At 48.8% G+C, this 19,233-nt stretch overlaps 1 protein-coding gene across 3 annotated transcripts in view; it reads left to right on the forward strand.

Moving 5' to 3' along the window:
* The window catches only part of PTPN4 (protein tyrosine phosphatase non-receptor type 4), a 975,501-nt gene that overhangs the window by 724,142 nt on the left and 232,126 nt on the right, over positions 1 to 19,233 (forward strand). The window lies entirely within an intron of this gene.

Raw genomic sequence — 19,233 nt, forward strand, 5'->3', positions numbered from 1 at the left:
CCAAAAAACCCTCTCTTCCCGCTGGAAGCGTGAGACTTCTTACTCTGCACCCAACACCCCCGGCTCGAGCTCCAGAGAACAAACACCACAGAGAGGACTCCCAGGCGACTATGACGACGTGAGGAACCTGAGTCGACCCCCCTGCACCCCTACAGCGACGCCTGCAGAGAGGATCCGGAGGCTCCCTTGACCCGTGACTGCCTGGTAACAAGGAACCCGACGCCTGGACCAAGCACTGCACCTGATGCCCCTAGGACGGAGAGGAACCACCTTCCAGTAAAGGAGTGACCAGCAGGCGGCCCTCTTCCCAGCCCAGTCGGTGGCTATCCCGAAAAGCCCCCCTGTGCCCTGCCTGCATTGCCTAAGTGACCCCCAGGTCCCTCCATTGCTTCCTATAGCAAACCCAACACCTACTTTGCACACTGCACCTGAGGGTGTGTTTTGTGCGCCCCCCCCCCCCCCCCCCCCCAAGTGCTCTGCAAACCAATCCCCCCCCCCCCCCCCCAAGGTCTGCTCCCTGTTCTCCATAGGTGCCTATGTGTTTTGGGCCTTCCTTTGACCTCTGCACCTGAACGGCCCAGTGTTGCTGGTGCGGTGACTTTGGGGTTGTCTTGAACCCCCAACGGTGGGCTACCTATGCCCAGGAGACTGACTAAGTAAGTGCTTTACTTACCTGAGAAACCTAACCAAACTTACCTCCCCCAGGAACTGTCGATTTTTGCACTGTCCACTTTTAAAATAGTTTATTGCCATTTTAACCTAAACTGTGTGCACTAATGTTTTAAATCAAAGTTCTATACTCACCTGTGTGAAGTCCCTTGCATTTTATGTACTTACCCCAAATCTTGAATCTTGTGGTTTTAAAATAAATTAAGAAAATATATTTTTCTGTATAAAAACTATTGGCCTGGAGTTAAGTCTTTGAGTGTGTGTTCCTCATGTATTGCCTGTGTGTGTACAACAGATGCTTAACACTACCCTCTGATAAGCCCACTGCTCGACCACACAACCACAAAATAAAGCATTAGTATTATCTATGTTGCCACTATCAACCTCTAAAGGGGAACCCTTGGACTCTGTGCACGCTGTCTCTCACTTTGAGATAGTATATACAGAGCCAACTTCCTACAGTGGGGGGTAGACATTTTCGCCACAGCAGAAACCGCAAAATGCCCAAACTTTGCCTCTGGTTAGCCACACCCTCTACCCAAGGGCAACGCTCTGTGGGTGAGATGGTCAGGGATATTTGCCTTTACTCTTCCACCTCTCCCTGTCATTCCCTTGGTTCACTACACTCCTGGATCCCTCAGTAGTCCCACAGGAAAAGCTCCCTAACAGAGGCTGGACCTTCTCATTCAAAATCAAGGACAAATCGGGCATCTAGACCCCAACCCTCTCAGCCTTGCAATATGGCTCCTGAGATCATAGAGTTTGTCTCCCTGGGTTTGTCTGTAGAGTGTATGAACATTCTCAATGAAGTCTGTAGACCTGCTAGAGCCTGTTATGCTGCAAAATAGAAACAATTTGTTTGCCATTGCCAACTCAAAGACATTGACCTCATGAAAGCCACAGTACAAAAAAATGTCTAGTTGCTCCACTTGCAGAAAGCAAATCTAGCCTACACTTCCATTCGACTAACACCCACAGCTATAGCATATCTACAGAAAAGACAATGTATTTTTCTGTTCATGATCCCAGTTTTTAAGGCTTTCACTGAAGGCCTTAAATGTGTAATTCCACCTAGGGTACCCCCTGCCCCACTGTGGAACCTGCTCACCAGACTCATGGGTCCCCCATTTGAACCACTCCACTCAAGTCCACTTCAATTCATCTCATGGAAGGTGGCTTTCTTAGTCACCATCGCTTCACCCAGGCATTTTAGTGAGCTACAGGCACTAACCTTGGAAGAGCCCTTCTTCCAAACTCTTCGCACTAATCCCACATTTCTCCCTAAAGTGATTGCTCAGTTTCACTTTCACCAGTCCATTGAACTACCAGTCTTCTTCTCGCAACCAGAGTCTGTTGCGGAAACAGCCCTTCACACACTAGATGTTAAGAGCGCTCATGTTCTATAGTGACAGAACTAAAGAGTTTAGGAAAACTAAACAACTCTTTGTAGCTTTTTCTTCACCTCACAAAGGCAACCCAATCTCCAAATCAGGCATGGGCAGAGAGATAGTCAAATGTAAACAGTCTTGCTATGTTAAGGCCAAGAGACCTTTACTTGTTTCTCCCAAAGCTCACTCTACAAGAAAGAAGGGTGCTACTATGGCTTTCCTTGGTTGCTGACATTTGTAGAGCATGTGTATCTACATTTACACATGCCAGCAAATTAACTATATTACTTACCCTGTAAGCTTCTGTTTGTGGCATGTAACATTGTAGAGTCATGTGTGCCCTACCTCTTCCTGGGACACCTGTGGCTGTTGCAGTTACTTTGTCTTTGTATATATTTTTACATATATATTTACATATATATTTATACTTTGCATGGACATCTTTTTCCCCTACACTTTCCTTCCTTTCACACCTTTTTCACCATCCTCTGGGAAAACAATCTAACAAAAGTGTTGATGCCCATGCTTAATATCACTGAGAGGAGGAGTCACTCAATCTCGTGACTCGTAACACTTCTTCGAAAGGAAAAAAAATGTGCACCCCTCCAGACTCAACAATGGGTGGCAGGAATATGCACAGCATATGAATCTACAGCACTACATGCCACGAACAGATGCTTACTGGGTAAGTAACATAATCCTTCTGGTTGCGGCAGGCGGTGTCAGCCCTTTCGGCTAAAGGGGCTATTATGTGGGTGCCTGTGCCAGAAGTAGGAAATGGTTGTTAACCCCACTACTTGCTGGTGCCCAATAAAGCAGGGAGGCCTCTGTCCATTTTTAGACCTGCCCCTTATCAATGCCTTGCTCTCTAAGTGAAAATTCAAAATGCTCTTGCTGGCCAAGGAATTGTCTGCCCTAGACTCTAGAGGCTTGATTGGTGGTGTTGGACCTGGAGGACTTCTGTTTTCATATGTGTCCTGCCAGCCCAGTGGCATTACATGCATTTTGTGGTGGGACAGGAGCATTTTCAGTTTTGTCTGCCCCTTATGGTTTCACCATTGTTCCTCAGGTTTTCACAAAAGTGTTGGCGGTGGTGGCTGCTCATCTTTGAAGGTTAGGGTTGTAAGTCTTCCCTTTTCTAAACGACTAGCTGTTGAAGACAGGCTTGCCCGAGGCACTCAACAACCAACTCCAGTCTACGGCATACCTTCTGTCATTTTTGGGGTTCACTATCTTATGTGCCAAAGTCACACCTGACTCCTTCTCAGTTGCTCCCTCTCATCGCAGCCATTCTAGACCTGGTTTCCGTTTTGTGCCTTTCCCCTTAGGAAGGTTAGACTAAGACATTCAGGTTATGATCTCAGCCTTTCAGCCTCGGCCCTGGATTTCAGTGAGGTTGGCTCTGAGGCTGTTGGAACTGCTGGCCTCCTGCATCCTACTGGTCGGAAACACCTGGTAGCATATGTGGGAAACCTGACGTCTCAGTGGGCTTAAGAGGTCGTCTATGACTTCATCTGCCCGAAGATTTGGATGACCAGCCCGAGGTCATTATTGGGCACTGAGAGTATGGTATCTAGAACTCCTGGGCTTGAACATCTGTCCTCTAATCAGACTGCCGCCCTGGGAGGACCTACTGTTGCAAAAATAGGACAATTTCTCACCCAGGCCTCCAATGGAGATTGAGTGGTGACAGCTGAACACCTTTGACCTTCCTCTGGATGTGGTTGATGCCATCTTGGCAGCCAGGCACCCCTCGACTAAAGCTGTGTATGCCTGTCATTGGGATTTGTGGCTTGGTGCAGTACTCTGCAGATTTACCCCTTTCAGACCATCTTATCTGATACTTAAATGGTTTGTTTTTCCCTAGCCCAGTACAGCCTCGCTCTGGGCACATTTAAGTATATCTTTTTAAGTGTTTGGCTTTTATGTGGCTCCCGGGTCAGCCCTTTTTGTTCTGTTCTCCTGTCTTTAGATTTCTGAAAGGCTCACAACATTTGTTTCCTCCCTCGTCCTTCACTATACTAAAGTGGGACTTTAACTTGGTCCCCAACTTTCTAATGATGGTTCAGAACTGTCTCTTGTGGCTGCTCACTATCAACATGGTGTTCCTCATTGCCATAAGCACAGCGTATGAATGAGCTTTAAGCTCTATATGTCGTCCCACCATACAGAACTTTCTTCCAACTCAAACTTGTTATGAGGATTTGGGCACCCTTTCTGCCAAAAGTTGTGGTGCTCTTTCACATCAATCAAATAATCACACTGTCGGCATTCTATGCTCGGAGGCAGAGAGACTCCATCGCTTGGACCCAAGACAACACTGAGATTCTACATAGATCTTACCAAGAACAGCTGGGTATACAATCCTGATTCAAATAGTGCTCTTTATGTGTTTTGGCTGAAGTGGAAAAAATGCAGTGCCTTGCAGAATAGACCCATCTGCCTCTGGTTCTATCTCTGCATTAAGATCTACTACGCATTCGCTAAAAAAGCAACCTCCGAAAGGATTGTGTGCTCATTTTACCAGGGCCAAAGCTTCCACCAATGCGTTAGCCATCTGGCAAATTTCTAGGACCGTGTGCTATGTGGGCTTCCCTCCATATGTTCACGAAGCACTATTGTCTGGACAGTCAGGTCTGCAGCGAAGGGAATTTTGCCTCTTCGATTCTACAGTATTGACTGCATCTAGAAGTCTCTATCAAAAGAACAAGTTACTTATTTGGGTAAAGCTTTTTCGGTTAGAGACTCCATCTAACTACTGTCTCCTCATCGCCACCCCCAAGCCCCACACCCCCTCCAGTTCTGTTATTGGACTCTATACATTAATAAGATCCAAACTCTAGGAATCTGCACACTGGTTACGCTGTTTACTTTTTTGGTACTGTGCATCTCAGGGTGGTTACAGTCTCAATAGCAACTGACTTCAATGCACAGCAGTAATTCCTACATATATTGTGCAATTCACTTTCAGAACATACCAGCGTCCATGTGGAGCCGCATGGTGCCACCAACTGTCCTTGCAGGGGTAATGCTGAAAATCTTCCGGATACAGGCTAATGCCTTGGGAATATTAAAAAAAGTGAAGAATCTGCAGCTAGATAGTCTACCAGAGAGCGTTACTGAAGGTAAGTAACATGTTCTTTTCCGCCCTTGAAATGTACATCAATTTACTCCTGTAAAAAGCTGGAATAAGTGATTTTTCTTTTTTGGCAAAGGAAAAACTTGAGCTCCTCTTTCAGAGGGGTGTGGTTGGGCCATGATTTTTTTGGGGGCCAGGGTGTTGGAGAATTCTCTGGAGGTAAAGGAATGAAGCAAACACATATGCTTTCATACATTTCTTCTCCATGAGGAATTGGGTAACACGTTTGTAGAGCTATACTACATTTTACTTAAACTTCCATACACACTATTGGACTCTTGAATGTTGTGCTTCATCAAAGATATCTAAATATATACATATCACCCAGAGCCTACAGTTTGTAAGTGTACACATATTCTTCAAAATGTTCCCATTTATCTCACCTTTCCAGTACGTTTGTCTAAGTTTATGAACACTTGAAAACAGATTCTGCACCAGTGCAATGTGTGCTAGTTGTTCAGCAAGGACAGTTTAAAGCCTTGATGCATTGTCCATCTGTCTTTCTTGATGGTTGGTGTAGGAAGTTGGCTCTGTATATACTATTTCAAAGTAAGAAATAGTGTGCACAGAGTCCAAGGGTTCCCCTTAGAGGTTGATAGTGGCAAAATTAGATATTTCTAATGCTCTCTTCATTGGTAGTGTGGTCGAGCAGTAGGCTGATCAGAGGGTAGTGTTAAGCATTTGTTGTACACACACAGGCAATAAATGAGGCGCACACACTCAAATACTTAACTCCAGGCCAATAGTTTTTCATATAAAAAATATAATTTCTTAATTTATTTTAGAACCACAAGATTCAAGATTTGAAGTAAATACATAAAATGCAAGGTACTCCACACAGGTAAGTAAGGAACTTTGAATTACAGAAGTAGTACACACAGTATAGGTTAAAATGGCAATAAGCTATTTTAAGAGTGGACACTGCAAAAATCAACAGTTCTTCGGGGAGGTAAGTATGGTTACGTTTCTGAGGTAAGTAAGGCACATACAAGTTGAGTTTCCTGGGCATAGGCAGCCCACCTTTGGGGGTTCAAGGCAACCCCAAAGTCAGCGCACCAGCAACACAGGGCCAGTCAGGTGCAGAGGTCAAAGTAGGGCCCAAAACACATGGGCGCCTATGGAAAACAGGGGTGCTCCGGTTCCAGTCTGCTAGCAGGTAAGTACCTGTGTCCTTGGGGAGCAGACCAGGGGAGTTTTGTAGAGGACTGGAGGGGACACAAACAGGCACACAAAACACACCCTCAGCGGCACAGGGGCGGCCGGGTGCAGTGTTGGCATCAGGGTTGCTATTGAAAGCATTGGAGGGACCCGGGGGTCACTTAGGTGATGCAGGCAGGGCACAGGGGGGGCTTCTCGGGCTAGACACCAACTGGGCTAGGCAGAGGGTCGCCTGATGGTCACTCCTGCGCTGGAGTTCGGTTCCTCTCGGTCCTGGGGGCTGCGGTGCAGTGCTTGGTCCAGGCGTCAGGTTCTTTGTTCCAGGCAGTTGCGGTCAGGGGGACTCTCTGGATCCTCTCAGCAGGCGTTGCTGTGGGGGTGCTGGTTTGATGTCTCAGGTTACTCACGAGGTCTCAGTCACCTGGGAGTCCTCTCTGCAGTGTTATTTCTCTGGAGCTCGAGCCGGGGGGATCGGGTGCAAAGGGTGAAGTCTCACACTTCTGGATGGGGAAGAGTGAGTTATTTAAAAGTTGCTTCAAAGTTGCAAAAATGTTGCTATAGGAGGTGAACAGTGCTGCTGTTCTCAGGAGTTTCTTGATCCTTCGGTTCAGGGCAGTCCTCCGAGGCTTCAGAGGTCGTTGGTCCCTGTCGGATGTGCCGCTGTGCAGGTTCTTTGAGTCTGGAGACAGGCCGGTAGGGCTGGGGCCAAGTCAGTTGTCGTCTCCATCGTCTCTGCGGGGCTTTCAGGTCAGCAGTCCTTCTTCTTTGTGTAGGTTGCAGGAATCTGATTTCCTGGGTTCTGTGTCGCCCCTAAATTCTAAATTTAGGGGTGTGTTTAGGTCAGGAGGACAGTAAGTAGCCTATGGCTACTCTCCTGGAGGGTGGCTACACCCTCTTTGTGCCTCCTCCCAGAGGGGCGTGGGGGCACATCCCTAATCCTATTGGGTGAATCCTCCAATCTCAAGATGGAGGATTTCTAAAGGCAGGGGTCACCTCAGCTCAGGATACCTTAGGGGCTGTCCTGACAGGTGGGTGACTCCTCCTTGTTTTTCTCATTATCTCCTCCAGCCTTGCCACCAAAAGTGGGGGCAGTGGCCGGAGGTGCGGACATCTCCACTAGCTTGGATGCCCTGGGGTGCTGTAACAAAAGGCATGAGCCTTTGAGGCTCACCGCCAGGTGTTACGGTTCCTGCAGGGGAAGGTGAGAAGCACCTCCACCCAGTACAGGCTTTGCTCCTGGCCACAGAGTGACAAAAGGCACTCTTCCCCCATGTGGCCAGAAACTTGTCTGGTTGTGGCAGGCTGGCAGAAACTGGTCAGCCTGGCACTAGGAGTCAGACTGGTATTCAGGGGGCATCTCTAAAATGCCCTCTGGGTGCATTTTACAATAAATTGCACGCTGGCATCAGTGTGCATTTATTGTGCTGAGAAGTTTGATACCAAACTTCCCAGTTTTCAGAGTAGCCATTATGGAACTGTGGAGTTCGTGTTTGACAAACTCCCAGACCATATACTCTTTATGGCTACCCTGCACGTACAATGTCTAAGGTTTTGCTTAGACACTGTAGGGGCATAGTGCTAATGCACATATGCCCTCACCTGTGGTATATAGTACACCCTGCCTTAGGGCTGTAAGGCCTGCTAGAGGGGTGACTAACCTATGCCACAGGCAGTGTGAGGTTGGCATGGCACTGTGAGGGGAGTGCCATGTTGACTTAGTCTTTTTCTCCCCACCAGCACACACAAGCTGTGAGGCAGTGTGCATGTGCTGAGTGAGGGGTCCCCAGGGTGGCATAACACATGCTGCAACCATTAGAGACCTTCCCTGGCATCAGGGCCCTTGATACCAGGGGTACCATTTACAAGGGGCTTACCTGGGTGTCAGGACTGTGGCAATTGTGGGAACATAGGTTCAGTTTAGGGAAAGAACACTGGTGCTGGGGCCTGGTTAACAGGGTTCCAACACACTTTCAATCATAACTGGCATCAAAAAAGGCAAAAACGCAGGGGGTAACCATGCCAAGGAGGCATTTCCTTGCAACCCTCCTGACCGCAACAGAACTGGACGAAGATTCCAGACACCAAAAGGTACCCCTGCACCCCCTGGACTTGGGGAATCCAACCTTCTGTGCAGTAACGTCCAGCAGGCATCCCTCCTCCTTGTCCAGCCCAATGTTTTCTGGAACCGACCCCCTGGCCCTTAACTGCAGCATCTTTGTGATCAGCGGAGTGCCCCCATAAGAAAGCATTGGGAGCCCGACACTGTTTTTGCACCCTGCACCCGGCCGCCCCCGCGGGTGTGTGTTTGGTGTTGATCTGGGCACTACCCTCATTCCGCCCACAGCCCCCCCACCCACGGTCCTCCTCTAAGCACCCCAGGTCTGTCCTCCGAAGACGTGAGTACTTACCTGCAAGCAGGCCTGATTCCAAGTTCCCCCAAGTCTCCATAGGAACCCACGTTAAATCAACCTTAACTTTGACCTCTGCACCTGGCCGGACCATACTGCTGGTGTGGCTGTTTGGGGATAACTTTAACCCCAACCTATGGAGATCCTAACTCCCAGAGACTGGATCTGTAAGTCTTGTACTTACCTCAACATCGTACTAACTTTTCTCCCCCCCCCCCCCCCCCCCCCTCCCGAGAACTGTTTCTGGAATTTGTATTGTCAACTTTTAAAACAAATTATTGCTATCTATTCAAAAACCATATAATTTGCCCATATGAAACAAAGTGGTATTGATACATATGTTGGATACTTACTTGCAGATGTACTTACCTGCAACTTGAATCTTGTAGTTCTAGAAATAATGTAAATATATTTTAGCTGTATAAAAACAATTGGCTTGGAGTTAGTCATTGAGAGTGTGCTTCATTTATTGCCTGTGTGTGGAAAACAAATGCTTTGCACTTCCCTCTGATAAGCCTAACTGCTCGACCACACTACGACAAAAGAGAGCATTAGTATTATCTACTTTATCCTCTGTTAAGTATCTGGGGAACCTCTGGACTCTGTACACACTACATCTAATTTTGATATATTATATACAGAGCCAGCTTCCTACATCCGCTATTACCAACTTTAACATGACAGCATTAGATCTCAAAGATGCTCATTTCTACATTCCCATACATCCGGCACATCTCAAATATCTCCGGTTTGTCATTGTGGAAAAACATTATCAATTCAAAGTTCTACCATTCGGGATGGTAGAAATATTCTGGTAGAACTATGTGGGATATCTGGGGTTGTTATATAATTCGGGATAAGAACCGCTCCAAGGGTATTGACCAAATGCTTAGCTGTAGTAGCTGCATTCCTCAGAAGACCAAATATTCATGTTTTCCCATACTTGAAAGACTGGCTCATAAAAGCCAATACCATCCAAAAATGTCAGGAGCATACACAGTACACAGTGAATATTATACACACTTTGGGATTTACAATCAGCTACCTCAAATCCCATCTTCAACCCTCACAGATACAGCCTTGTCTGGGAGCAATATTCATTACTCACTTAGGACTGGCATATCCAAAACCAGCAAGGATTCAGGCTTCTCAAAATCTCCTGTATCAATTACAGGAGAATCATACTTACACAGTGAAACTAGTGATGCAATTATTAAGGATGATGGCTTCCTGCATTGCCATCATTCCTCATGCCAGACTACACATGCATCGATTACAGCAGTGTCTCTCTCATCAGTGGTCTCAGTCACAGGGTCATCTTCAGATTCTAGTGTTATTGGACTGCCAGACTTAAAGCTCTCTGCATTGGTGGAATATCACCAACCTTTCAAAAGGGTGGTCTTTCAAGACCCTATGCCTCTTAACATCCTCACTATAGACGCATCACAAATGGGATGGGTAGCTCACCTCAGCAACCTTACAATACAAGGCAAATGGGATTCCATTCAACAAACTTATCACATCAACTACTTGGAGTTGCTAGCAGTCTTTAAAGCGCCCAAAGCATTTCTGGCAAATCTCTCTCTAAATGGCTCTAGTCCATACAGACAACATGACAACTATGTATTATCTGCAAAAAAGGGGAAGGGGGAGGGGGAGAATCTGGATGATACTCATCTCAATTGTCCCTTCTAGCTCAGACAATTTGGAAGTGGGTGATTCACAATCACCTTCAGTTCCTGGCAGAGTATCTCCCAGAAATGGGCAATCAATTTACAGACCTCTTAAGCAGGACACAGCAACAAGTTCACAAATGGGAACTTTACCTACAAGTACTTTGCCAATATTTTTGCCTCTGGGATTAGAGGTGTTCTAGCAGCTTAGGCTGATAGAGGTAGCTATAGCAGAGCAGCTTAGGCTGAGCTAGGAGACATGCAAAGCTCCTACTATACCACTTATACCACTTATATCACTTAGCACTATATCATAAGAAAACACAATACTCAGAGATACTAAAAATAAAGGTACTTTATTTTAGTGACAGTATGCCAAAAGTATCTCTGAGGGTATACTCCCTTAGGAGGTAAGTAATATACACACACAAACCAAATCAGGTAAGTAAAACAGTTAGAAAAGTAGTGCAAACAATGTAGAACACAATAGAATGCAATAGGGAGAAATAGGCCTAGGGGCAACACAAACCATATACTCCAAAAGTGGAATGCGAACCACGAATGGACCCCAGGCCTAGTGTAGTGTGTAAAGGGTCGCTGGGAGTGTAAGAAAACAGTAAGGGTGTCCAAGATACCCCACCCCAAGACCCTGAAAAGTAGGAGTAAAGTTAGCCTACTACCCCAGAAAGACAGTAAAGTCGAGATAGGGGATTCTGCAAAGACAACAACTGACTGCAAAACACTGAAGATGGATTCTTGGACCTGAGGACCTGTAAAGGAAGGGGACCAAGTCCAAGAGTCACGCAAGTGTCCGGAGGGGCAGGAGCCCACTAAACCCCAGATGAAGGTGCAAAAGGGCTACCTCCAGGTGGAAGAAGCTGAAGATTCTGCAACAACGGAAGGTGCCAGGAACTTCTCCTTTGATCAGAAGATGTCCCACGGCGTGCTGGAGGATGCAGAGTTGTTTCCACGCAGAAAGACCACAAACAAGCCTTGTTAGCTGCAAGAGTCGCAGTTGAGGATTTTGGGTGCTGATAGGGCCCAGGAAGGACCAGGAGTTCGCCCCTTGGAGGAGGAGACAGAGGGGGAGGGGCACTCAGCAACACAGAGAGCCCACGCAGAAGCAGGCAGTACCTGCAGAAGCACCTGACCAGGCACTTAGAAGATCTGAGGACGACGATTGACTCAGAACAACAAAACAGAGTCCCACAACGTTGGAGTCCAACTCAGCGAGTTGGGCAATGCAGGACGGAGTGCTGGGGACCTGGGCTAAGCTGTGCACAAAGGAAGACTTGCAAAAGTGCACAGAAGCCAGAGCAGCTGCAGTTCACGCAGTACACAGGATTACTGTCTGTCGTGGGGAGGCAAGGACTTAACCTCCACCAAAGTTGGACAGAAGGGCCACTGGACTGTCTGGGACACTTGGACCCAGCTCCTGTGTTCCAGGGACCATGCTCGTCAGGATGAGAGGGGACCCAGAGTACCGGTGACGCAGAAGTTTGGTTCCTGCGTTGGCAGGGGGAAGATTCAGTCGACCCACAGGAGATTTCTTCTTGGCTTCCAGTGCAGGGTGAAGGCAGACAGCCCTCTTAGAATGCACCACCAGGAAACAGTTGAGAAAGCCGGCAGGATGAGGTGCTACAATGTTGCTGGTAGTCTTCTTGCTACTTTGTTGCGGTTATGCAGGCGTCCTTGAGCAGTCAGCAGTCGATCCTTGGCAGAAGTCGAAGAGGGAAGTGCAGAGGAACTCTGGTGAGCTCATGCATTTGTTATCTGGTGATATACCCACAGGAGAGACCCTAAATAGCCCTCAGAGGAGGACTGGCTACAGAGAAAGGTAAGCACCTATCAGGAGGGGTCTCTGACGTCACCTGTTGGCACTGGCCACTCAGAGCTGTCCATTGTGCCCTCAAACCTCTGCATTTAAGATGGCAGAGGTCTGGGACACCCTGGAGGAGCTCTGGGCACCTCCCTTGAGAGGTGCAGGGCAAGGGAGTGATCACTCCCATTTCCTTTGTCCAGTTTCGTGCCAGAGTACGGCTGGGGGATCCCTGAACCGGTGTAGACTGGCTTACGCAGAGATGGGCACCATCTGTGCCCATCAAAGCATTTCCAGAGGCTGGGGGAGGCTACTCCTTCCCAGCCCTTCACACCTATTTCCAAAGGGAGAGGGTGTAACACCCTCTCTCAGAGGAAATCCCTTGTTCTGCCTTCCTGGGCCTGGGCTGCCTGGACCCCAGGAGGGCAGAAACCTGTCTGAGGGGTTGGCAGCAGCTGCAGTGGAAACCCTGGAAAGGCAGTTTGGCAGCACCTGGGTTCTGTGCTGGGGACCCGGGGGGGATCATGGAAATGTCCCCCAATCCCAGAATGGTATTGGGGTGACAATTCCATGATCTTAGACATGTTACATGGCCATGATCCGAGTTACCATTGTGACGCTATACATAGGTGGTGACCTATGTATAGTGCACGCTTGTAATGGTGTCCCCGCACTCACAAAGTCTGGGGAATTTGCCCTGAACGATGTGGGGGAACCTTGGCTAGTGTCAGGGTGCCCACCCACTAAGTAACTTGGCACCCAACCTTCACCAGGTGAAGGTTAGACATATAGGTGACTTATAAGTTACTTATGTGCAGTGAAAAATGGCTGTGAAATAACGTGGACTTCTTTGGCGCCATCGGTCTTTGAAGTGGAAGAGCCTCGCCAGAGCCCTTGCATCTCTCCTGCGCAGTCAGAGGTGCCTGATCCAGTGTCGTTGCCGTAGGGGTATTCAGCGCCGCCGCCGCAGGGGTATCCTGCATTCCCGGCTCCAGGTGCGGATCTGGCAGCATTCTTGAATGCTATGTACAACATCTTCAGCTCCATGGCCCCTGGCGGTGCACCGGCTGGTCCCTCAGGTCCCTTGGCTTTTGGTTTGGGCATTCCGGCTCCATACAAGCCGACGCCATTCATACCCTTCTGTCCAGTAGCTTCTGCTGATCCGGGGGCGCCGTTGACTTCGCCACGACTCCAGTCGATGCCGGCGAAGAGGGCTTGCCTGTCCATGGCGCCAATGGATCCGGCGTCGGGCGAATCCGAAGATCCGCGTCAGACGAGGTTGTCGACGTCAGCCAATTCCTTATAGACGCAGAGGATAGAGGCCAGGTTGCGATCAAGAAGCAAGGCTCTGAGGCTATTGGAGGAGCAGGAGTATCGGAGGCAGCTCCTGGAGGAAGGAGAGATCGCAGAGCCCCTGGGGGATTTTCAGGGTTTGGACTTTGCAAGCCGTCTTGATACTTCCCCAGAGTGGGGTTTGGCTTTTCCTGGGGAGTTTACTGATGAGGCTGCCTCGTTCCACTCAGTGGTGAGGAAGGCAGCGTACTTTCTAGATCTCCCGCTACCCGCAGCTGAGGTGAAAACGAACATCCTCACAGAAATGTTACATCCTGCTTCAGCTGCTGCGGAGTCACTCCTTCCTTTTAACAAGGCTGTCACAGAACCAATCCTGGAGGTTTGGAGAAAACCAGTGTCTTCGACTGCTGTTAGCAAATCAGTGGCGAGGAGATAGAGTGGCTCCTGGGGACCCAGGTTTCCTCTCTAGGCATCCGACTCCCGAGAGTCTGGTGGTTCAGGCCTCCTGCTCCTCGCGCTCAGCTCCTGGATCCTTCCCTGGGGCCCTGTCTGACAAGGAATCAAAAAGGATGGAGCAATCAGCCAAGAAGATTTTTTCTTCGTGCAGTATGGCCCTGAAGTCTGCTAACGCCACTTGTGTCTTGGGCAGGTATATCCATGCCCTGATGGATGCGGCTGAGGCTGAGCTGCCTGATTTTCCCCAGGACATGCAGGGTCTTCTGACTGATGCGCAAGCGGCAGCAACTCAGGTCATTCAGTCGGGGATGTATACATCAGATTCGGTGGCCAGGGCAATAGGAACGTCCATTGCAACCAGGAGACATGCTTGGTTGAGATCGTCTGGATTCTCATCAGATGTGCAAACGACCCTTTTAGACTTGCCGTTTGATGCGGACAAACTGTTTGGTTCTAAAGCTGACTCTGCCTTATAGCGCTTCAAGGAGAGCAGGGCTACCACCAAGTCCCTAGGCTTGCAGGCTTCTACCACCACCCCGTTCAGATCATTTAGAAGATTCAGGGGGTTTGGACGAGGCTCTTCCTTTCGGGGGAGACCCCAGCCAGCAGGCCAACAATCTTCTACTCTTCCCTTTAGGTCATATAGAGGGCGGGGTAGAGTTCGAACCAGAGGAGCCACCCAGCAGCACCCTGCCTCTTCCTCTTCCTCCGGGGGGATGCAACAGGGAAGACAGTCTTAGTCATCCATCCATTGCATCCCATACTTCTCCTGTAGGGGGAAGGTTGTTACATTTTCTCCGCATGTGGAAGCTGATCACATCGGATTCCTGGGTCATCAATATTGTGGGGAAAGGTTATACACTTCCTTCAGGAGTTTCCCCCTCCCATCCCTCCCCGTACCTCCTTTTGCACAGAAGACCATCTCCTGTTGTTGCAACAGGAAGTTCTAGTCCTTTTGTCGAAAGGTGCAGTGGAGGTGGTTCCAGAGCAGGAAAGGGGTCAGGGTTATTATTCAAGATATTTCCTAATCCCCAAGAAGGATGGTCGGTTGAGGCCTATCCTGGACTGAGGGTTTTGAACTGGTTCCTCAAGCAGGAGAAGTTCAAAATGCTGACCCTGGCGCAGCTGCTTTTGGTGTTGAACGAAGAAGATTAGATGGTGTCTCTCGACTTGCAGGATGCTTACTTCCATATCCCTATTCTCAAGTCCTCAGTGTCCTTAGTCTGCTTGGTCTGTTCGCTTCATGCATTCTGTTGGTCACTCATGCACGCTGGCACATGAGGGCTCTTCAGTGGTGCCTCCGAAGGCAGTGGTTTCAACACAAAGGGGATCTCGAGGAGTCGATAACGATCTCCAGAGACGCTGCAGCGGATCTACGATGGTGAGCTGTGGACGGCAACCTTTCCCAAGGAAGGCCGTTTTCACTGCCTCCTCCAGTGGCCACGGTGATAACGGATGCTTCCACTCTAGGGTGGGGAGCTCATCTGGGGGACCTGGAAATCAAAGGTCGTTGGTCTCCAGTGGAACAGATGTTTCATATCAATCTGTTGGAATTGTGGGCGATACGTTTGGCTCTCAAGACCTTCCTTCCCTACCTTTGCGGTCAGTCGGTCCAAGTTCTGATGGACAACACTAACGCGATGTGGTACATCAACAAGCAGGGAGGAGTAGGGTCGTACCTTCTCTGCAGAGGCTCTGCGGCTCTGGTCCTGGGAACGGGACCATTGGGTTTGCTTTGTAGCAAACCATCTGGCCAGGGTTCTAAATGTACGTGCGGACAGTCTCAGTCGACACTTCTCAGCCGATCACGAGTGGCGTCTCCATCCGGACCTGAGCCTTTACATCTTGCGGATGTGGGGATTTCCTCATGTAGACCTATTTGCCACTCGGGAGAACTCACACTGTCCATCGTTCTGCAGCCTCCAGTATCCGGTGCAAGGAGCATTGGGGGACGTGTTTCAGATGTCCTGGTACGGCCAGTTGCTTTACGTGTTTCCCCCCCCCCCCCCAATACCTTTGAGTCCTCCGGTTCTAAGAAAGATTCACCAAGACCGGGCCCAAGTCATCTTGATAGCTCCGAATTGGCCAAAAAGGTGTGGTATTCAGACCTTCTCCAACTCTCACTGTGCCCTACACTTCGTCTCCCTCACAGGGCAGACCCCCTCTCGCAGTAACAGGGTCAGGTTCTACACCCCCACCTCCAGAGCCTGCACCTTCTTGCCTGGAGATTGAACAGGGCAATTTGAGTTCCTTTTCTTTCCCGCCAGAAGTGGTGGACGTTATTTTATCGGCCAGGTGACACTCCACCAAATCAATCTATGCTGGCAGATGGGCAAAATTTGTGGCTTGGTGTGGAGAGAACCAAATTGATCCCTTACGTGCCCATTTGTCGGACATTTTATTGTTTGCATTATCCTTGGCGCAGAGGGGTTGTACAGTTGCGACTGTTAAGGGCTTTTTGTTGGCACTGTCAGCCTTTCTGTGCCTTCCTGATCAACCCTCTTTGTTTCAATCCCCTATAGTGATAAGGTTCTTAAAGGGTCTTACTAATAAGTTTCCTCCCTCTCCTTTTATTATGCCTCAATGGGATTTGAATTTAGTTCCCACATTCCTGATGGGTTCGCCATTTGAACCTTTACATTCATGTCCATTAAGGTTTTTGGTGTTAAAAACTGTTTTTCTCATAGCCATCACATCGGCTAGGCGAGTGAGTGAACTTCAAGCGATTAGCGTTAAGCCCCCTTTCACTTCTTTTCATGTGGAGAAGGTGGTGCTGAGGACCAGGGCGGCTTTCCTACCGAAGGTTGTTACACCCTTCCATTTAGGGCAATCTATAACACTCTCACCCCTCTACCCTCCTCCCCATCCATCAAAAGAGGAGGAGAGTCTCCATCGGCTTGACCCGAAAAGAGCTTTAATCTTCTACATTGAGAGAACAAGAGAGTTCTGAGTGGAAGATTATCATCGGCTACGTGAGGAAGAGGAAGAGGAAGGGCAAGGCTGTCCACAAAAGAACACTATCCAGATGGGTCATTCTTTGCATAAAAGTATGTAATTCCTTGGCAAAGAAGGTTTCTCCTGTTGTAATAAGAGCTCATTCCACAAGGGCTAAGTCGGCCTCTTCGGCTTTGACTAGAGGTTTTCCTGTGGCTGATATTTGTAAGGCCGCAACTTGGGCTTCCCTCCACACTTTTGCAAAGCATTATTGCTTGGACTCAGAGGTTAGGAGGGATGGCCATTTTGCACGGTCCGTGCTGCAGGATTTCTTGGTGTGACCATTCAGGCACCTGCCACCAAGTGCAGTACTGCTTTGGGACTCTATTCATTAGGTGAGGAATCCTCAGGTAGTTGTATCCATTAGAAGAACCTTACTAACCTTCAGTAACGCCTTTTCTGGTGGACACACTAGCTACTTGTGGATTCCTCACTGTCCCACCTGCTTCTCCGTTGCCTGGTTGGTCTTACCAAGATATCCTAGGGTGTATATGTAGAGAAGGATGTGTATGTATGTTAGATGGAGTGTGTGTATATATATACACACTCTATGTTCGATGGCATGTGTAGCTGCAGATAAACATGCTGTGCATATCCCGCCATCTAGTGTTGGGCTCGGAGTGTTACAAGTTTTGTTTTTTTTAAGAAGTCTTTTCGAGTCACGAGATCGAGGGACTCCTCCCCTTTCGGCTCCGTTGGGCATGGGCGCCGACTCCATCTTAGATTGTTTTCTTTCCGCCATCGGGTTCGGACGTGTTCCTCTTCGCTCCGTGTTTTGGTTCGGAAAGTTAGTTAAATCTCTGAAAATTTGACGGTATTGTCTGCGTTCGGTATCTGGTTAGTTATAGCAGATCGACACCAAATAAAAGAAGAGCTCCTGGTAGCCCTTCGGGGCTTCTATCTCCCGGCAGGGCCTCGTCGGCCCGACCGCGTGCGTCTTCAAGGCTCATGGAACGGACCCCATTCCGCTTGTGCCCTGAATACCACAATAAGTATCCTTATACAGATCAGCATTTGGTCTGTAATTTGTGTTTGTCCCCCGTACACAAAGAGGATACTTGCGAGGCCTGTCGGGCATTTCGGTCGAAGAAGACGCTACGGGACTGGAGAGCTTGAAGGCTTCAAATGGCATCGACGCCGTCAGGACACCATGATGTCGAAGAGGGGGAGACTTTCTCCATTGCCGACTCGGACAAGGCCGAAAGTGAGCAGCCGGCGAAAACCGTGAGTAAACCTGCCCCGGCCAAAACTGACAGCAAAATCATGAAGGCCCAGGGGACGCCACCGCCGGCAGGCCATGGCTTAACCCATAAACTCGGTGATCAACCATCGGCACCGAGATACTGACTCCGACCAAACTCAACACCGAGATACCGGCTCCGAGCAAAGTTGCCACAGAGAGGTCGGCACCCCGAAACCGAAAAAGGCGGCTTCGGAGCCGAAAAAGACTGTAGAAAAAGTTTTGGTGCCGAACACCCAGCATCGGAGCTGAAACAAAGTTCTTATTCTGAAGAACAAGGCCTTTCAGCACAACTACAAGGCCATAAATTTGGACAAGAATTAGAGATGGCGGAGCCAGACTATACACAAAGAAGGCTTCATATTAAAAAAGATACAGGGAAAATAAGAACTCTTCCCCCTATTAAAATGAAAAGGAAACTTGCTTTCCAAGACACAGAGAAACAGCCAAAAGCAAAGGTGGCGAAAGAAAAAACTCCACCACGGTTTTCCCCACAACCATCGCCACTGCACTCGCCGCAACTATCACCAATTGCAACACCCCCTATGATGCAATCTCCATCGCACACAGGGATGACCCAGGATGACCCAGATGCATGGGATCTATATAATGCTCCAGTATCTGACAATAGCCCAGACTGCTACCCGGCAAGACCGTCACCACCTGAAGACAGTACTGCATACATGCAGGTGGTGTCCAGAGCAGCTACGTTTCACAATGTAGCACTGCACGCTGAACCTATTGAGGATGACTTTTTATTTAATACTTTGTCGTCAACACACAGCCAGTACCAGAGTCTGCCGATGTTACCAGGGATGTTAAAACACGCAAAACAAGTGTTTCAAGACCCCGTCAAATGCAGAGCCATTACACCTAGGGTGGAAAAAAAGTACAAGCCTCCTCCTACGGACCCTGTGTACATCACACAACTAACAGCTGACTCAGTGGTAGTAGGCGCAGCGTGCAAAAGGGCAAACTCTCAGACTTCTGGGGATG

This window comes from Pleurodeles waltl, chromosome 3_1 (genome assembly GCF_031143425.1).
Source record: "Pleurodeles waltl isolate 20211129_DDA chromosome 3_1, aPleWal1.hap1.20221129, whole genome shotgun sequence".
NCBI lineage: Eukaryota > Metazoa > Chordata > Amphibia > Caudata > Salamandridae > Pleurodeles > Pleurodeles waltl.